This window comes from Ambystoma mexicanum, chromosome 6p (assembly GCF_040938575.1).
Source record: "Ambystoma mexicanum isolate Mex_15411 chromosome 6p, UKY_AmexF1_1, whole genome shotgun sequence".
NCBI classification, from domain to species: domain Eukaryota; kingdom Metazoa; phylum Chordata; class Amphibia; order Caudata; family Ambystomatidae; genus Ambystoma; species Ambystoma mexicanum.
The window spans coordinates 882,490,102-882,508,929 of NC_090935.1; positions in this window are offsets into that span (position 1 = coordinate 882,490,102).

An 18,828-nucleotide genomic window follows, 5' to 3' on the forward strand; every position below is an offset into this window, starting at 1 on the left:
GGGGATGTGAATTAAGAGTTATTGTGGGTGTGTGTTTTGCTGCACTGTTTTTGGCTCTGTGTCTCATTGGGACCTTTTCCCCGTTGCTGCTTTGGTATACCTCATGAGGTAAGTACTAGGACGAGGAAGAGTGGACGTGGAGGTTACTTACATCTTCATTACTCCTAGTCCTACTCTTCCTCGTCACAGTACTGACGACCCTCCTCACCCTCCCTGCGGGGAAGGTCCCATGCTCCGGCTTGGTAATATGAAACTGAGAGACGTGGATGTGGGGGAGGAGTTATAGGGATTTAAAGAAATAGAATAAGGTCCTGTGTCGGAGGCAGGGGCCTCAGGAGGTAAGTACTGCGACGAGGAAGAGTAGGACTAGGGGTAACAAAGATTACCGGTAAGTAATCAGAGCATTAATGGCTCAAAGACCAAACACCTGCTCTTGGCAGACAAACAATGCATTGTTCCAGTATTGACCCAAAAACCGTAGACAATCTGTTCATGACTGTGAAAAAACGTATCAAATATCACATCATATAACATACGTATAAAAGTATCAATCTGCATATTCCTCGCAACGTCAATACACACACGCTTGGGGTGGGGCAGATACACATACACGGTAAAAAAAGAATATGTTGCATTTGAATACATGTTCCCTACAAGCAGTGGTGATTTTTGTATCCTCACCCCCGGATGGTCGGGGTAGGGACCCGCACTCACTCCTGCATGCACGCACGCACACCGGACACACATGCAAGGACGATGCGGGACGCGTTGTTGACTGGTCCGCGTCCCGGCGGGAACTGCCGCACGGGCGCCGTTTATTCCTCCGCGCATGCGCGGCCGGGAACGAGGCTCGCGCATGCGCTGCACACTACGGGGACGTCACATCCCTTCTTTTTTTTGTAACAACAAACAGCAGTGTAGTAAGAACAAATTGTACTCACGTGATCAAACGTAACAGTAATACAAAAACATTGCACACCCAGTGTAGGCTTCGGGACTGCCTCGATCAATCACCCGAGTCCATAACATAGTCTTTGAAGTGATCCGGAAGTCTCCTTCCCCCTCGAACTGGATATCTTGGCACGACCGTGGGCACGAGACAGTCAGCGCCACAGGTAGGGTCCGGATCTATCGACGGCTCGCTCTCCTGGATCTCTGGGCTTGATGCCCGCATTGAGGACTCCCCTGATGTCCGAGCTTCAGGCGCGACGTCCACTTTCTTGAAGAACGATCTATTGCGGGTGACGGTGCCGCGTTCACTGGCTGCAGTCACCATAGTGCCTTTCACATGGGTCACCTTCCAGGGGCGTGGTTCAAATGGCAAGGACAGTTTCCCTTCCGGGTGCCGATTCTTGACGAGCACGGAGTCTCCGACCTGTACCTCCTTTTCTTGCAAACCTCTCCGTTCGCTCTCCTTTTCGTTGCGTTCCGCCCGTTCCTCTCGGACTTTTTCGTCGTCTATAACTCCGGGTCTTCGGTTGTCCACTTCCGGTATCATCCCTCTCGGGCAGCGCCCGAAGAGTGCCTCGGCTGGGGCAACCCCAGTGGACTGGTGAGGGGTTGTGCGGTACACTCGAAGGAACTCCACAATTCTCTTTTTGAGGGGTTCTCCCTTGCTGGCTGAGATTCGCATCACCTTATTGAGCGTACGCATCATTCTTTCGGCCTCACCATTTGCCCGCGGCCATAGCGGGGACACTCTCCGATGTTTAATACCCCTCTCACTCAGATACTGGGCAAATTGGCGACCGGTAAAAGGGGGTCCGCTGTCTGAGCACACGATGTCGGGAAACCCATGCGTTGCGAACATTCTGTCCAACGCCGCCGTGGTGTACTCGGTAGCCGTCGACTCGACCACCTCCACCTCCGGGTACCTCGACCATTGATCCACTGCCATCAGAAAATACATTCCCCGCCCCGTCGCGCCAAAGTCCATGTGTACCGTACTCCACGGCTTTGTGCTGCGCTCCATCGAGCTGATTGGTGGTGCTTTGTCCCCTGGCGTGGCAGCTTGGCAGAAAAGACATCTCTTTACATAACGCTTCACCCTTTCTTCCAGGCCTGGAAACCATACTTTTGGCCTCAACCTCGCCTTTGTCTTCACGAACCCCTGGTGAACAATGTGCGCCAGCTCCAGTATCCTCAGCCTGAGCTCCTGCGGGAATTGGATCTGTCGGCCCCTGAGTAACAGCCCATCATCGGAGATCGATAACTCATCTCTCACTGTCATGATCACTGCTTCCAAGGAGTCAGGAACAGCCCAACGTCCTTGGAAACAGGCCCCTAACCGTTATCTTAGGTACCAGCCGGTCCCCACTGGGACCTTTTGGACCTTGTCCTGGCGCCGGTGGCACCAGGCTCATCAAAGCCATCGGTCCCGGCACTGGAAGCGCCGGGCTCATAATATGTATGAAGATGCTTGGGTGGACTTACCTGCAGCAGACCATGCTGCTTACTTACCAGCCACATAGGAATCCTCTGTGAACAGGAACTACTTTCTTACCTGGGTGGGGCAAGCTCCACTCCCTGGATACAACACGGGAACTCTTCTGGAACTGGAACTCTTTTCTTACCTAGGCGGGGCCGTGGAGGAAGACGCCTCATCACTCCAAGGCTATTTAAACCACACCCGATTGAACAAACGTGCTTCGCGTTATTCTGCATCTGCAGCAGAACGCTCACCGAGTCTGTTCCAGCCTTTCTTCCTTCCGATCCTGAACCTGCAAGAACAATACTTACCACTCCTGTATCCAGTATTCAGCAGCACCTGCAAAGACAAGAAACAACAGGTTAGCACTGCAACCTTTACACGCAGCGCTTTCCTCACCTGATCCATCGGCAGCGAACATTTCTTCACGCTGCACCTCCGCCTGTGAAGACAAAAGCATTGTTATTACTTACCGGCACTCCGCGAATTCCGGATTTCTTCAACGCTGCAACCCAGCATCTGAAAGACAAACGAAGAGACATTAGACAGGTATTTACTCACGTCCATCGCGCTCACCACAGTAGAACGCCTGCAAATACTCTGGCGTTTTCCAGCATTTCTTCAGCACGAACTCACAACTGCAAGGGAAAAGAGACAGTTAGAGCGCTTGCATTTACTTACGCATTTCCAAGCGCTTCATTCCAAGGCTCTGGCTCCAACTTCGGCTCTCTTCACACCATCTCCTATCTCAAGAGCCCTGCAAGACAAATAGGAAAAAGCATTATACAGAGTCCTGTTCTATATTAACGTGCCCGCGCACCTAAAGACTAAAAGGACTAAAAAGGTGTCCAGAAACTCACCGCTCGTGCAGTTAACGACGGTAGCGATCCTCTGATGTCAAGAGGCCTATGTTTCACCAGTGAAGGAACTGGCAACGGCACCCTGCACCAGACGCAGATGGAGAGTCCAGCATTCACCTATCTAAGGTGAGCACGTTGACCTGGGGGCTCTACGGAGAAGCTAAGAAGAGAGAGAGAGAGGGACATTCAACAACCCAGATCATTAACCCCCATATTCTTTCACCTGCAGAAATCTCACTCTTCGAGTTCGACACACAGTGCGAAGAGGTTCGGCCCCAGAAGCAAATTGAGTCCTGCACATCACTTTTCGGGTCACAGACACCTTCCTGCCAAGACCAGCACCTCCGTGGGAATCAGGTGAGCGTTACAGAACGCGAAGCCCACCGCAAAACTCCTACCCAGGCGCAATGGAAACCTCAGACACTGATCAATTAGCCCAGTTGCTTGGGGAACTAAGAGCAGAAGTGCATGCAGCTCGTCAGGAAACAAACTCTCTAAGAAGAGAGCTGATAATCTCCAAGGAGCGAACAGAGGACCTCGCTAGGCAATTGCTACAAACGCAGGCAGGACAGACACCTTTGCCCGCTCCAGGAGGAAGTTATCCTTCTGCATCATCCTTAAATCCTGTGCAAATCAATCTACCCGGCAATGTGCCCTTGGCTCCGCCCGAACGCTTTTCTGGTGACCCAAAGAAATTTGCAGTGTTCATTAACCAGTGCCGCCTACACTTCTTATGTCGACCAGCTGCCTTCCCAACAGATCAGACCAAGGTGGCTTTCGTGCTTTCTTATCTCAGTGGCAGCGCCGCAGATTGGTCGATCCCTTTAGTCACTCAGGATGATCCGGTTCTGCATGATTTCCAGGCCTTCCAGTCCAGCATGGAGAAACTGTTTGCAAGACATGCACAAGGGCAGGCCTTGGACAATGAACTTCTTTCGTTACGACAGGGTAATCAAGACCTCTTGACTTATATAGCCTCATTCAACAGACTTATAGTGGAAACTCAATGGCCTGAGGATAAGAGAATAGCGCTCTTCTACAGAGGCCTGCGTGGAGAGCTCAAGGATGTGTTAGCTCAAGTTGTGAATCCTCCACAAGAATGCTCAGACTATATTGACTTAGTTGTCCAATTGGACCACAGATTACAGAACAGGAAGGCTGATCGTTCCAAATTTGATACCCGAATGTTTTCTAAACCACAGACCTCTACTAGGGGAGCTGACACTGTGGAACCCATGCAAATAGGGGGCATGAAAGGACCTTTAACCCAAAAGGAGCGGGAAAGAAGAAGACAGCTGCAATTATGCCTCTATTGCGGAAACTCGGGGCACTTTCTTCGAGACTGTCCAGTGAAACCAGCTAAGAAGGTTGTAGGAGCCGCAGATACCTGTACCACAAATTCTGAGCAGGGAAACGACCTAGCCCGACAAGTGTAGAGGTCCTCTTGCCGAGCGTTAAAATCTGTCCCGTGACCTCGCATTTCGTGGTGCCTATGGTCCTCATTAGTCCTGAACGTCCGGATCGTTTGCATGCAATTGAAGCTTACATCGACAGCGGAGCAATCGGTAATTATGTGGACCATGAACTGGTATCAAGGATGAATCTACCCCTTGTCCCTAAGGCAGTAAAAGACGTCATTACTACAGTGGATGGCACGGAGATAGCCTCCGGACCAGTAACGCACGCCACCCAAGAAGTGATGTTAGTGAGCCAAGATGGACACCGGGAGAAAATAGTGTTCGATGTGATCAAGGCCCCTCAGTTCCAGATCATTCTGGGAATCCCTTGGTTAGAGAAGCACAATCCTCAGATCGATTGGCGAGCAAAGACGGTTCAGTTTCCAGAATGTTTTACCACTTGTTATCCTCGGCCTGATGTTTCACTGGCGGCAATCTCTTCTGAGGTTCCCAAACTACCTCCCGAATACCAGGAATTCCAAGACGTCTTTCGGAAGGACCAAGCTAACACCCTGCCTCCTCATAGGTCTTACGACTGTCAAATAGATCTGATACCCGGAACAACTCCTCCTTGCAGTAGGATTTATGCCCTCACCGAGCCAGAGAATCTTCACCTCAGACAATATCTGGACCAGTACCTAGCTAACGGGTTTATCCGTCCTTCAAAATCTCCAGCTTCCTCGGCTTTGTTCTTCGTTCCGAAAAAGGAAGGAGACCTTAGGACTTGTATAGATTACCGCGCCCTGAATCAAATCACCGTTAAAAACAGATACCCGTTACCTTTGATCCCTGAACTCCTGGACCAAGTCAAAGACGCATGTATATATACAAAGTTGGATCTCAGAGGAGCCTACCATTTGGTACGAATAAAAGAGGGCGATGAATGGAAGAGGGCCTTCCGCACCAAGTATGGGCTGTTTGAATATCAAGTTATGCCCTTTGGACTTTGCAACGCTCCTGCCGCCTTCCAGTATTTTATGAATGATGTCCTTAGAGAACTCATTGATGTGTGTGTTGTTGTCTACATTGATGACATCCGCGTCTATTCATCATCTGAAGAAGAACATCGGAAACACGTTAGAGAGGTCCTCAAGAGATTACGTCAACATAACCTTTTTGCTAAGCTCGAAAAATGCGTTTTCAACGTAACTGAAGTTGAGTTCCTGGGATTCATGTTGTCACCTAACGGAGTCCATATGGATTCAAAGAAAGTCGATGCAATCATCAAGTGGCCTTCACCAACCTCTGTAAAAGGAGTCCAAAGCATGTTAGGCTTCGCTAACTTTTACCGCAGATTCATCCCTGAATTCTCTCGAATAGTCCAGCCCATCACCGCTCTGTTAAAGAAAAACAAACGTTTTGAGTGGTCTACCGAGGCAGAACAAGCTTTTCAGGATTTAAAGACTAAATTCATTTCTGCACCTGTTCTAAAACATCCTGGCCCAGAACTCCCCTACATCGTAGAAACAGATGCTTCTAGTCTTGCTATGGGGGCAGTTTTATCACAAAGGGATCCGGTCACACACCAATTACATCCTGTAGCCTTTTGGTCCCGCAGATTCTCGGCTCCCGAGATCAACTATTCAATTACAGACAAGGAACTTTTAGCTATCAGATCGGCCTTTAAAGCCTGGCGGCATTATCTTTTGGGAGCCAGACACACAGTCACCATAATGACTGATCACCGCAGCTTACAGTATCTGAAGACAGCCAAAGCTCAGTCTTCCAGGCAGCTTCGCTGGGCTCTGTTTTTGGCTGAGTTTGACTTTATAATTACTTATCGACCAGGCAGTAAAAATGGAAAAGCAGATGCCCTCTCCCGGATGGGAATAGATGAACATTTGACCAATCCAGAACCAATACCCATAATCCCAGAACAAAGGATTTTGGGCTTGGTCAGCGCTCAATCCTTTGAAGACATTAAGACTACAGTCAAATCACTTTTAACTCCGGTCGACTTACAGGACTGGCAATTAAAAGAAAAAGAATTCTCAGTGGATCGAGACCTACCATATTTCCGAGGACGATTGTACTTGCCCAGTGAGAAAATACAAAAACAGGTAATCTCCTGTTATCACGATTCACTAATGGAGGGTCACCCTGGCATAACCAAAACCATGGAAAAGGTCAAAAGACATTTCTGGTGGCCATCATGGAAGAAGGACATTAGAGACTTTGTAATCTCCTGCGGTGTGTGTGCCCAGAATAAGAGTCAGAAGGAGAAACCAGCCGGTCTCTTACACCCACTAGACATCCCTCCCTGTCCATGGCATACCCTGTCCATGGATTTCATCACGGACTTACCTCCATGCTCAGGGTATAATACCATTTTAGTAGTCGTGGATCTATTCTCCAAGATGGCTCACTTCATTCCCCTGAAGGGCCTACCTTCAGCTTCAGTATTAGCCCGAGAATTCTTAGAAAACATCGTTCGGTTACACGTTTTCCCCTCGGTTTTGGTCTCCGATAGGGGAAGTCAATTCATTTCCCACTTTTGGCGAAGTTGCTGTCGTTTAGCCCAAATTGATGTGAGACTTTCTACCAGTCACCATCCCCAAACTGACGGACAAACCGAGAGGACAAATCAAACTCTAGAGCAATATCTACGTTGCATGCTCCAACAAACTGAAAACCCTTGGAAGGACATTCTTTGGATCGCTGAATACGCCTACAACAATTCGACTCATTCTGGAACCGTGAAGACTCCCTTCTTCCTATTATACGGACACCATCCTAGAACCTCTAACCTGGATCCTCCCCAAGAATTCGAAACACCTGCTGTGGATCACTTGCACTCGGAGATCACTCGTGCCTTTATGGAAGCCACTGCCCATCTGCAAAGAGCTAAAGCTCAATTTAAGAAAGGAGCAGATCAGCACCGTAAAGAGGCCCCTCACTACGCAGTGGGAGATCAGGTCTGGTTATCCACTAAGCACCTACCTCTAAAAGGACCCCGCACTTTCATCCCGAGATACCTTGGACCCTATCTTATCTCTACCATAATTAATCCGGTGGCTATTAAATTGGAATTGCCTTCGCATATGAAAATACATCCAGTATTCCATGTCTCCTTACTAAAACCAGTGCAACCAGGAACCCGATTGACCGAACTCCCGGAACCTGTTTTAGTAGATGGAGAACTTGAGTTCGAAGTAAAGAACATCCTAGACTCCAAAATCTCCAAATCTAAATTATATTACCTGGTTGATTGGAAAGGATACGGTCCCCAGGAAAGGTCTTGGGAACCCTCAGAGCATGTCCACGCACCTCGTCTGGTCAAGAAATTCCATTTGAATCACCCCGACAAGCCAAAACCCCCGGAGAAGACACGCTTGGGAGGGGCCTTGAGGGGGGGTGCTGTCATGATCACTGCTTCCAAGGAGTCAGGAACAGCCCAACGTCCTTGGAAGCAGGCCCCTAACCGTTATCTTAGGCACCAGCCGGTCCCCACTGGGACCTTTTGGACCTTGTCCTGGCGCCGGTTGCACCAGGCTCATCAAAGCCATCGGTCCCGGCACTGGAAGCGCCGGGCTCATAATATGTATGAAGATGCTTGGGTGGACTTACCTGCAGCAGACCATGCTGCTTACTTACCAGCCACATAGGAATCCTCTGTGAACAGGAACTACTTTCTTACCTGGGTGGGGCAAGCTCCACTCCCTGGATACAACACGGGAACTCTTCTGGAACTGGAACTCTTTTCTTACCTAGGCGGGGCCGTGGAGGAAGACGCCTCATCACTCCAAGGCTATTTAAACCACACCCGATTGAACAAACGTGCTTCACGTTATTCTGCATCTGCAGCAGAACGCTCACCGAGTCTGTTCCAGCCTTTCTTCCTTCCGATCCTGAACCTGCAAGAACAATACTTACCACTCCTGTATCCAGTATTCAGCAGCACCTGCAAAGACAAGAAACAACAGGTTAGCACTGCAACCTTTACACGCAGCGCTTTCCTCACCTGATCCATCGGCAGCGAACATTTCTTCACGCTGCACCTCCGCCTGTGAAGACAAAAGCATTGTTATTACTTACCGGCACTCTGCGAATTCCGGATTTCTTCAACGCTGCAACCCAGCATCTGAAAGACAAACGAAGAGACATTAGACAGGTATTTACTCACGTCCATCGCGCTCGCCACAGTAGAACGCCTGCAAATACTCCGGCGTTTTCCAGCATTTCTTCAGCACGAACTCACAGCTGCAAGGGAAAAGAGACAGTTAGAGCGCTTGCATTTACTTACGCATTTCCAAGCGCTTCATTCCAAGGCTCTGGCTCCAACTTCGGCTCTCTTCACACCATCTCCTATCTCAAGAGCCCTGCAAGACAAATAGGAAAAAGCATTATACAGAGTCCTGTTCTATATTAACGTGCCTGCGCACCTAAAGACTAAAAGGACTAAAAAGGTGTCCAGAAACTCACCGCTCGTGCAGTTAACGACGGTAGCGATCCTCTGATGTCAAGAGGCCTATGTTTCACCAGTGAAGGAACTGGCAACGGCACCCTGCACCAGACGCAGATGGAGAGTCCAGCATTCACCTATCTAAGGTGAGCACGTTGACCTGGGGGCTCTACGGAGAAGCTAAGAAGAGAGAGAGAGAGGGACATTCAACAACCCAGATCATTAACCCCCATATTCTTTCACCTGCAGAAATCTCCCTCTTCGAGTTCGACACACAGTGCGAAGAGGTTCGGCCCCAGAAGCAAATCGAGTCCTGCACATCACTTTTTGGGTCACAGACACCTTCCTGCCAAGACCAGCGCCTCCGTGGGAATCAGGTGAGCGTTACACTCACCCTCCAGAGTGCCTGTAGATCTTTCTGGGCCTCCTCCTGGCGTCGCGAATTATTGCGCAGGACTTCCCTCCAATCTCCACTTCTCACCGCAGCCTTGATGATGTCGAAGACCTCATCTTTGCATGACTCCGTGGCGATCGCCAGTCTCGACAGTGCCTTGGGAAGCGCACCTTCAACTATCTGGCAGAGTAGGCCGTTGCACTCCATTTCACTGCCGTCACCTTCTGCACTTGCTTTGTTGGGATGCCTTGACAGATAGTCGGCGGGATTATTGGTCCCGGGTAGGTATACCAGCTTCACCCAGTATTCCATTAAGGCTAGCATCCATCTCTCAATGCGGGGTGGGGGTTTTGATGATGCACCCGCGAGTATTGGCAGCAGCGGCTTGTGGTCGGTGACCACCACTACCGGTTTGCCCAATACGTACAGGCGAAAATGGCGACATCCCCATAGGATAGCCAGGGCTTCCCTTTCTATCTGGGAGTATCTCCTCTCTGTGCTGGATAGTGCTTTGCTTGCGTAGGCAATCAGTCTCATATCTCCACGCTCATCGGGTTGTAACAGCACTGCCCTGACACCGACTGGGCTCGCATCCACCACTACCTCTGACTCCACCGCTGGGTTAAAATATGCCATGGTGTCACCATCTGACAAGGCATTCTTTAGGGCCTGGAATGCTTCTTGTTCTCGTGACTCCCATTTCCACGCCACCTCATTTTTTGTTAGTGCCCTGAGAGGTTCCGCCATCGACGCCAGTCCTTATATAAAACGCCCACAGTACGTCACCATCCCTAAGAAGCTCCTCACTTCCGTAGGGGACTGTGGTGCCGCTGCTTCCCGAATGTCTCTGACTTTTTCCGGATCTGGGGATATTCCTGCGGCCTGAAAGATGAAGCCGAAAAACCCAATCCGGTCCTTGAAGAAACTCGCACTTTTGGCGGTGTAACGTGAGTCCCAGGTCTTTCAATCTCCTTAGAGTACTTTCCAGACGTTTTAGGTGCTCTGCTTCTGAGTTTGCAAATACCAAAATGTCATCACTCATGTTTAGGACACCTGTCAGCCCCGCCAATGCTCCTCTAATTGTGTTCTGGAACACTTCAGCCGCAGATGATATCCCGAAACTCAAACGTTTGAATTGGTACAGGCCCTCGTGTGTTGTGAAAGTTGTAATGAATCTTGAGTCAGGGTGGAGCTCCAGCTGGTGGTATCCCGCTCGTAGGTCCAGCTTGGAGAACACACGTGCCCCTTGAAGCTCACCTACAATGTCGTCGAGGGTTGGTGTTATATGTCTCTCCCTCTTAATCGCTGCATTGGGGAGGCGCATATCTACGCAGATCCTCACTGCTCCTGGCTGCTTAGGTTTGGGGGCGACTACTATCGGTGAAACCCAGGGTGTGGGCCCTTCCACCCTCTCAATGATATCCATATTAACAAGCGACCGCAGCTCTTCTTCTACTTTTTCCCTGAGATGGAACGGAATTCGTCTGTGTTTCAGAGCGGTCGGTCTGATGGTGTCGTCGATGTGCAGCCTTATCGGGGGCACCTTCAGTTTCCCTACTCCTTCGAAAATGCCAGCATATTTGTCCAGCAGGCACTCGACGTCTATTTGATGCACTTCCAGTGCGAAATGCACCAATCCAAGAGCCTCAGATGCTGCGCAGCTGAGTAATGAATGAAGACTGACGTCTGTGACAAAAAAACATGCTTTGATTGCTTTGTCACCCTTGGTGACCGGCGTGACGAACACACCCTTGATGGGTAACAGGGTGTCACGTCCAAACGTGAATATTTTCGCCGCGGAGCTGTCTAGCGCGGGAGGTCCCGGATGTTTTTGGTATTGTTCTTCGGCCAATACACATAAAGAGGCTCCAGTGTCAATTAGAACCTGTGTCGGCACCCCTTATATGTCCACCATGCATTTGGGTTGCCTCTTCTTCCTGGTTCCTGATGCTAAGTTAGATATGAAGAATACTTCTTCATCCTCCTCCTCCTCTTCCTCAGCTAGCTGCAGCCTTTGTATTTCCTGTTCGAGAGCTGCAATGCTTCGTAGTCTTCTGGATCCGCCGCCGCGACTTCTTGCTGGGCCTCTCTGTACAGATACGGGGGCTGGGGCACGGCACATACGGGCATAGTGCCCTGGTTTATCGCACCGACCACACGATCTTGATTTGGCCGGGCATTACTCTGAATGTGGCAGGTCATAACCACAGTATTGACATATGGACTCCGACCCTGGAGGATTGCGAGTTTCTAGCTTTTTCTGGCCCCACTTTTCTTTTGTGTCCCCCCGTCTGCTAATGGCATACGCCTCGTCCGCCATACCTGGGCGCCTGGCTGCGTCCATCTTTGCGCCTCTCGACTCCGCCAGTTCAAACGTCCTGCCACTGTCTAGTATTTGTGCCAGCGTCCATCCCGGTTCTCGCAATACTTGTCTCCTTAGCTTGCTCGAGTTACAGCCCTGTATTACCTGGTTCCGTATCATAGACTCATCATTGTCCCAGCGGCATGCCGTGGCCATCATTCTCAACCTGGAACAAAACTGATCAAGAGGTTCTTCATCTTTTTGCTTCTCCCCACAGAACAGGAATCTCTCATAGTCCATATTCGACTGAGGTATGAAGTGGTTTTCCAAAGCCGTCTTGACAGTAGCATATGTGACTACCTGCAGATTGCATGCCTCAAAAATGCGAATGACGTCCAGCCCTGCCGAATACAGCAAAGTTGCCCTTTTCGCGTCATCATCGGTGATGCCGGTCGCTGCAAAGTACATTTCAAGTCTTTTAATCCAGAGCAACCATCTTGGCCCCAGTTTGGATGGGGGTCCCGACACGTCAAACTCCTGCATCGGTAACAGAGACCCTAGTTGTAGCCCCGTTGTGCCACGTGCAGTCTCCGCTTCCCCATCGCTGTCTGCCATTGCTGCAGGTCACACAGGCACCTCTAGGTGTCACAGAGGCCGCAAACCTGATATGTGGGGCCCCAACACCGTGTCTTGGCCACTCCTTTCTGTGTCAAAGTAGAGGGTCGTCCCCAGGTGGGTGGGAACAACCAGGGTTCCAAAAATTGCCGTGTGGCGGAAGCGCAACAGCGCACGAGAACCTGTGCAGGCCGCTAATGTTGCTTAATCGTGGCGTTCGTGCCAGGTCCGTGTCATGCCACGATACGCAGCACCGCTGATCCGACGTTCGGTGTATGTCGGGGCGAGCGTAATCGTGGCGCTCCTCCTCGTCGCCAGTTGTTGTATCCTCACCCCCGGATGGTCGGGGTAGGGACCCGCACTCACTCCTGTATGCACGCACGCACACCGGACACACATGCAAGGACGATGCGGGACGCGTTGTTGACTGGTCCGCGTCCCGGAGGGAACTGCCGCACGGGCGCCGTTTATTCCTCTGCGCATGTGCGGCCGGGAACGAGGCTCGCGCATGCGCTGCACACTACGGGGACGTCACAGTGATGAGGCACTACCCGAAGGGGAATGCCAGAATATTATGGAACTTTACCTCTCAAAAATAAAATGATGCTGATAGATCCAAATATATCAACATGTGATAGTCCACATTCCACATAGCACATCGCTACCTCACACAACCATGTTGTATAAGTGCCTTATAAATGTGCAATAAATTAATAACACGCACAACTGTATGTTTCATTTAAACTAACAACAGAATTGGCATTAACATTTTTAATTCTTCTCACCAGTTTATTTTTTATTTTTTTTATAAGTCGTCGAGTAGCACTGCCACTCTGACAGCAATAAAACAAGTTCGATTATAAATAAAATTCTAGAAAGTACATCGGAAACACAAACTGATCCATTCATGCGGAAGCAACAGTTTGTCACTGAGGGAACACTCTTTGCTGGGGAAATAACACAGTGCCACTTCCGAAAACGATCATTGCATGAACATGTGAAATGAGCACACTCATGGCGAGCCTCAAAAGGCTGCTTCCTGGGAACCCGTAGCAACTCGCCAGTACAACGCACTCTTCACGTACGTGAGCACGTATGGCACAATTTGCAGGTCTGTTCGTCAACTGGTTCTGCTTTATCTCTCATTGTTATGTGATATTCCCCAGGGTCCATTAGAGATGACGCTGGTACAGTTCGTTTCAGTAACGGCTGCAGTGGAATGCACACAGCGATATGCGCTTGCGGCTCACATATTGCCATTTCCCGCTCTAGGAGGAAGACAACTGGGGCTGGCGCTACATCCTGACAACCGCACAGCTCTTGAAAGGGACTTCATGCCCGAAAAGACTCTGCACCTTCTGGCACCGCAGAATTTCGGCTGTGCACTGCTGTGTGCACCTCAGCCCCGCACACCTGGGCCCTGTAGCCCTGCACAACACAGCATGGTAAAATGTTTTCCTATGACAGCAGTTATGCATCCTGTATTGAGCCTTGGATCCCAGGGGCTTTCAATGGCCCTGCTGTTTCTATCCTCATGGAACACCGCCTCAGCAGCAATGAAGATTCCCTCTGCTAATAGCGCAGGGAGCTCTTGATTCTATTAAAGACAAGGAGGCGAGCATTAAGCTTCATCTTCTTTTATTTTCTCTTTCCAGCACTTTCAACAAATAATAACTTTGTAAAACATTCTTTTTTTTTTCTTTCTTTTTTTCAAGAAACTTCAAGTCTCATCATTCCTGTAGTCCTTTAGTCTCTGGCCGTGTGACCTAGTCCTTCCTGTTCCTCTGTCCTTCCTCTTCTTTGACTGCTTCAAACTGCAATCTTTCTCCAACTGCGTAACCAACTGGTCAACTTGTTTTGAACTTCCTGCTTTAAGCCGGATCGGACTCTCGCATTTGAACTTGCGGGCTCATTCCGGGTTCTTGTTCTCTTTAAGGCTTTCAGCTGTTCTTTTGCTCATCTCCTATTGACGGAAGACAAATTATATATGTTAGGGCGGGGAATACACACCCTATTCTGGAAGGAATAATCATGTTAATTATAAGCAGTGCATCACTTCCTTTACTTTATCCTTGCATCATCTTTGTGTATTTGGAATCAAGAGCTCCCTGCGCTATTAGCAGGGGGAATCTTCATTCTATGTCAAGATGGAGGTGAGCATCAAGCTTGTTCATAGCTTCTTACTACGACTTCCGCTATCGTGTTGATTGGTCTAAAATAAAATGTCCTAAACGTTGTATCGCTAGCCCAATCTGCTGCTTTCATGATGTCCTGCAACGCTGCGCCTTGCCCTAACGCTTTTGAGGCCATCGCACCTCTGACTGAATGCGCTCCAAACTTAGACATCTCAATCCCTGCAAGACTCATGATGTCTCTGACCCATCCCACTATAGTGGCTGTTTCTACTCCTTTGTGCGGTTTCCTGTGCGCTATTAGTAGTTGAGTTGTCCCTACTGGCCTCAGCTCTGCTGTTCTACTTTCATATTCCTTTATTCATGTGGCTACACACCGCTTCGGGTGGTCTTGCATGTAAGGGTATGTGATTGTAGCAGAATCTGTTTTTGTCCTTCTGGCTAGGTTGAATGGCACACCTTCTGGCCCGTATGTCTTCCTATTTACTTCCAATGCTTTCACGTCTGCTACTCTCCTGCATGATACCATGCACAGGAGCATAGCTAGTTTTCCGGACAACTGTCCCAGGGATAGGTATCTGGTATTGGGCCAATCTGATAGCAGCTTCAATCCTACCTACGGATACGTCCCACAATACTTTGTACCTCGGCTGTAGTGGATTCCTAAATCTTATCCCTTTTAGCAGTCTTATCAGAGCTATGTTCTCCCCTATTGGTATTCCTTCTAAAGGCAGGTGTCCTGCTGAAATTGCGGACTTATAGACTCCTATAGTCCTGTAAGCTTTCCCATCTTGCAGAAGTTCCGCTAAGAAATTTAGTATTTCGACTAGAGGGGCAGAAACGGGATGAATATTTCTCCTTCTGCACCATGTCGACCACCTATTCCAAGCTGCGTCGTAGCTCCTTCTTGTTGAGGGTGCCCATGACTCGGCAATGAGGCTCGCAGCTTGCGCCGAACTTCCCAGGAGATTCCAGCGTCTCCTGCTATCTTGCACGCCATCAGCAGCAGTGTCCCCTTTACTCTCAGGGGGGTGATATGACCCAACTGTGTCCGTGAGCAGGCTCACTCCTTGGGGTAGTAGTCTCGGGTACTCTATTACCAGTTCCATGAGTGTCGGGAACCATACTTGAGATTTCCATATCGGGGCTACTATTATCAGGCTCGCCGCTTCTCTGCGCACTTTCGCCAATACTCTGCTCATCATTATGAATGGCGGAAAAGCATAGAGTGTCTGCTCTCTCCAGTCTTGCAGGAAAGCATCCGCTCCGGCTGCTGCTGGGTCTAATCTCCAGCTGAAGAATCTTTCTTTCTGTGCGTTCAGTCTGGACGCAAACAGATCTGTGTGAATCGGACCCCAGCATTCTTCCAGCCGTCTGAATATTTCCCGATCCAGCATCCAATCGCTGGAGTCTGAGAGGTACCTGGAGTTCCAGTCCGCTTTTACATTCAGCGGCCCCGGCAGATATTCGGCTACTACTGAAATCCCTGATTCCAGGCAGGAGTGCCAAAAATCCTTGGCTATTTCCACCAGTAATTTGGATTTCGTCCCTCCTAAGTGATTGATGTACTTGACTGCTGAAATGTTGTCCATTTTCAACAGAATACAAGAGTTCACTTTTCCTTTCGTAAAAGCCTTGATCGCAAATGATCCGGCTAACAATTCCAGACAGTTGATGTGTAGCTGGAGTTCTTCTGAGTTCCACCTCCCTCCTGTCTGGAGATCTCTGCATTGGGCTCCTCAGCCTGCTCTGCTGGCATCTGATTCTATTATCAGGTCTGGACGGTCGCCGAATATGGCTCTCCCGTTCCATGCTTCCATGTTCGCCAGCCACCACTGCAGCTCTGTCCTGGATTCTTGGTCGATGTGTACTAATTGGTGATAAGACCCTGACGCAGGTGTTTTATTATCAGCCTTTGCAGAACTCGATAATGTAGCGGACCTGGAAAGATTGCTTGTATCGAGGCTGCCAATAGGCCTACTACTCTTGCTATCGTGCAGAGTGATATGACTGTTTTGCTGAGACATGTTCTCAATTCTCTCTTTATGTCTCTTAACTTTCTGTTTGGAAGTTCCAGGGTTGCTGTCCTGGTATCTACGATAAACCCTAGGAACTCTAACCTCCTGGTTGGTTTCATCTCTGATTTCTCTTGGTTCACTAGGAATCCCAGGGATGTCAGGAGTTTCACTGCCCAATCGGCCTGATAGAGGAGTGTCTTTCTGCCGCTGGCCAGCAGAAGGATGTCATCTAGATATATAATCATACGTATTCCTTTCTCCCTGATCGCTGCTGCTACTGGTTTCATGATCTTCGTGAATGCCCATGGCGCTGATGCTAGCCCAAACGGCATCGTGGCAAATTGCCATAATTGCCCGACCCAGTCAAACACCAGGAAGTGGCGAAAATCTTTGTGTACTGCAATCGTCAGATAGGCATCTTTCAAATCTATCCTCGCTAGCCAGTCATCTTGACGGAGTGTATCTCTGAGCTGATGGGTCCCTTCCATCTTGAAATGGTTGTATACTACCCATCTGTTCATGTTCTTTAGATTTATTACTGGCCTTACTTTGTCTTTTCGGTGGACCAGAAACATGTTGCTCACAGATTTTGGGTATGTCTCGCATGGCTCTATCGCTTGCGTCTCTGCTAGCTTCTGTAGCTCTGCGTGTAAAAGACCTTTCTCTATTTGTGTCGCGGCTAGAGGACGGGGTGTTTGACATTGCGAGGGGGTCTCTGTAAATTCTATGTGCATGCCTCTTGCCATCTACAGAACCCAGGCGTCGCTGGAATGTGTGCGCCAATTTTCCCAGAATATGGCTGTCCTCCCCCCAACTGGTGGGTACATGAAAACTCTCACCTGTGGGGAAGTTGTGTCCACTTTCCTGTCCTCTGCCTCGCCTTCCTCTAGGGAAGCGCCCTCTTGGCGGGAAGAATGAGCCTGGCTGTCTGTTCTCCCAGTAGTTATTTCTATTTCCTTGAGGCCTTCTGAATGCTTGATAGCGACCGGTCGCTCGGCCTCTGTACCGACCAGTCCCGCCAAAAACTCTCCCGGGGAAGATTTTCTTCATTGACGCTTCGGTCTTTTCTAGGGAGGTATATGTTCCCACGAATCTCCCCATTTCTTTGCCAAAAGTATCGCCGAACAAAAGTCTGTGCGCTGCCTCGCCAGCCTCATATGATGACAAATCTCCTTGTTTTTTGGCAATCTTAAGCAGGAGCCCTCTCCTGTGTTTGGATGAGATTGCACAATTTGCATTGCCTAAAAGGCATACGACTCTTTGCGCCCAGTTTGCTAGGACTCCTGGGTCCACTTCCTCTCCAGTGTCTTTCGCCTGCTCTGCTAGGTCCATAATTTGTTCTAGCAACCCAGCTATGTCGAGGACCTTTTCTTGGCAGCTTTTCCAACAGCGGTCTATACCTTTCCTGGGGTCTCTGTTAGACTTAGAGACGAAAGATAGCATCTTTGGGTCAAGTTCCGGGGATTCTGCCACCTTGCCCGGTAAATCCGGTCTCGGACATTCTGCTCTCATCCTCTGCCTGACTTCCTTCTCTAGCGCCTTTCTCAGTCTTTGCGTCATATATTTTGCGACCCTCGGTGAGGGTACCCATTCGGATGATCTAGGGTTCCTGATGTCTTCAGGTTGGAACATGTCAGAGGTTTCTTCCTCTTCTAAATTGTTCATCTTTCTCAGCCTTTTCATCGGCAGAGGTTGATTTTCCTCATCCCCTTCATTATCTGCTTCCTCTTGTGAAGAGGTCAGGGATTCCCGTGGTTCCTCTTCGGGGAAACCTTCCTCTATGTTGCCCATATTATCGTCCCCTGGGTGGGTGGGTGGCGATTCTCGAGCCTCGGCACCTGCGATTTTTTTCAAGAACACTTCCCTTAGTTTACTGAAAGCGTCAGTAGCCTCTGGGGCCATTGTACCTGCCCCTTCCATCTGGCCTGGAGGGTCAGAAGAGTCTTTGCTCTTCCGGGGCTTGATACACCCCTTTGGGCCCTTTGTTATGACCCTAGTAGACGTGCTTTCTTCAGTGCTCTTTTCTTTCTGGCTCAAAAATAGCTCAATGGTATGGAGTCTCTCCTGTAGGGGTTTAACTCCCTGAGCCACTGCCTCTGTGAGTGAATCACCCAGCACTTCTTTAAAACTATAGACTAAGTCTTCTTGATAGACTGCCTCCTCCTCCTCACGCCACTCAAAATTGGACATGATAGTGCTGTCAGGTGCCTGGTAGTACCT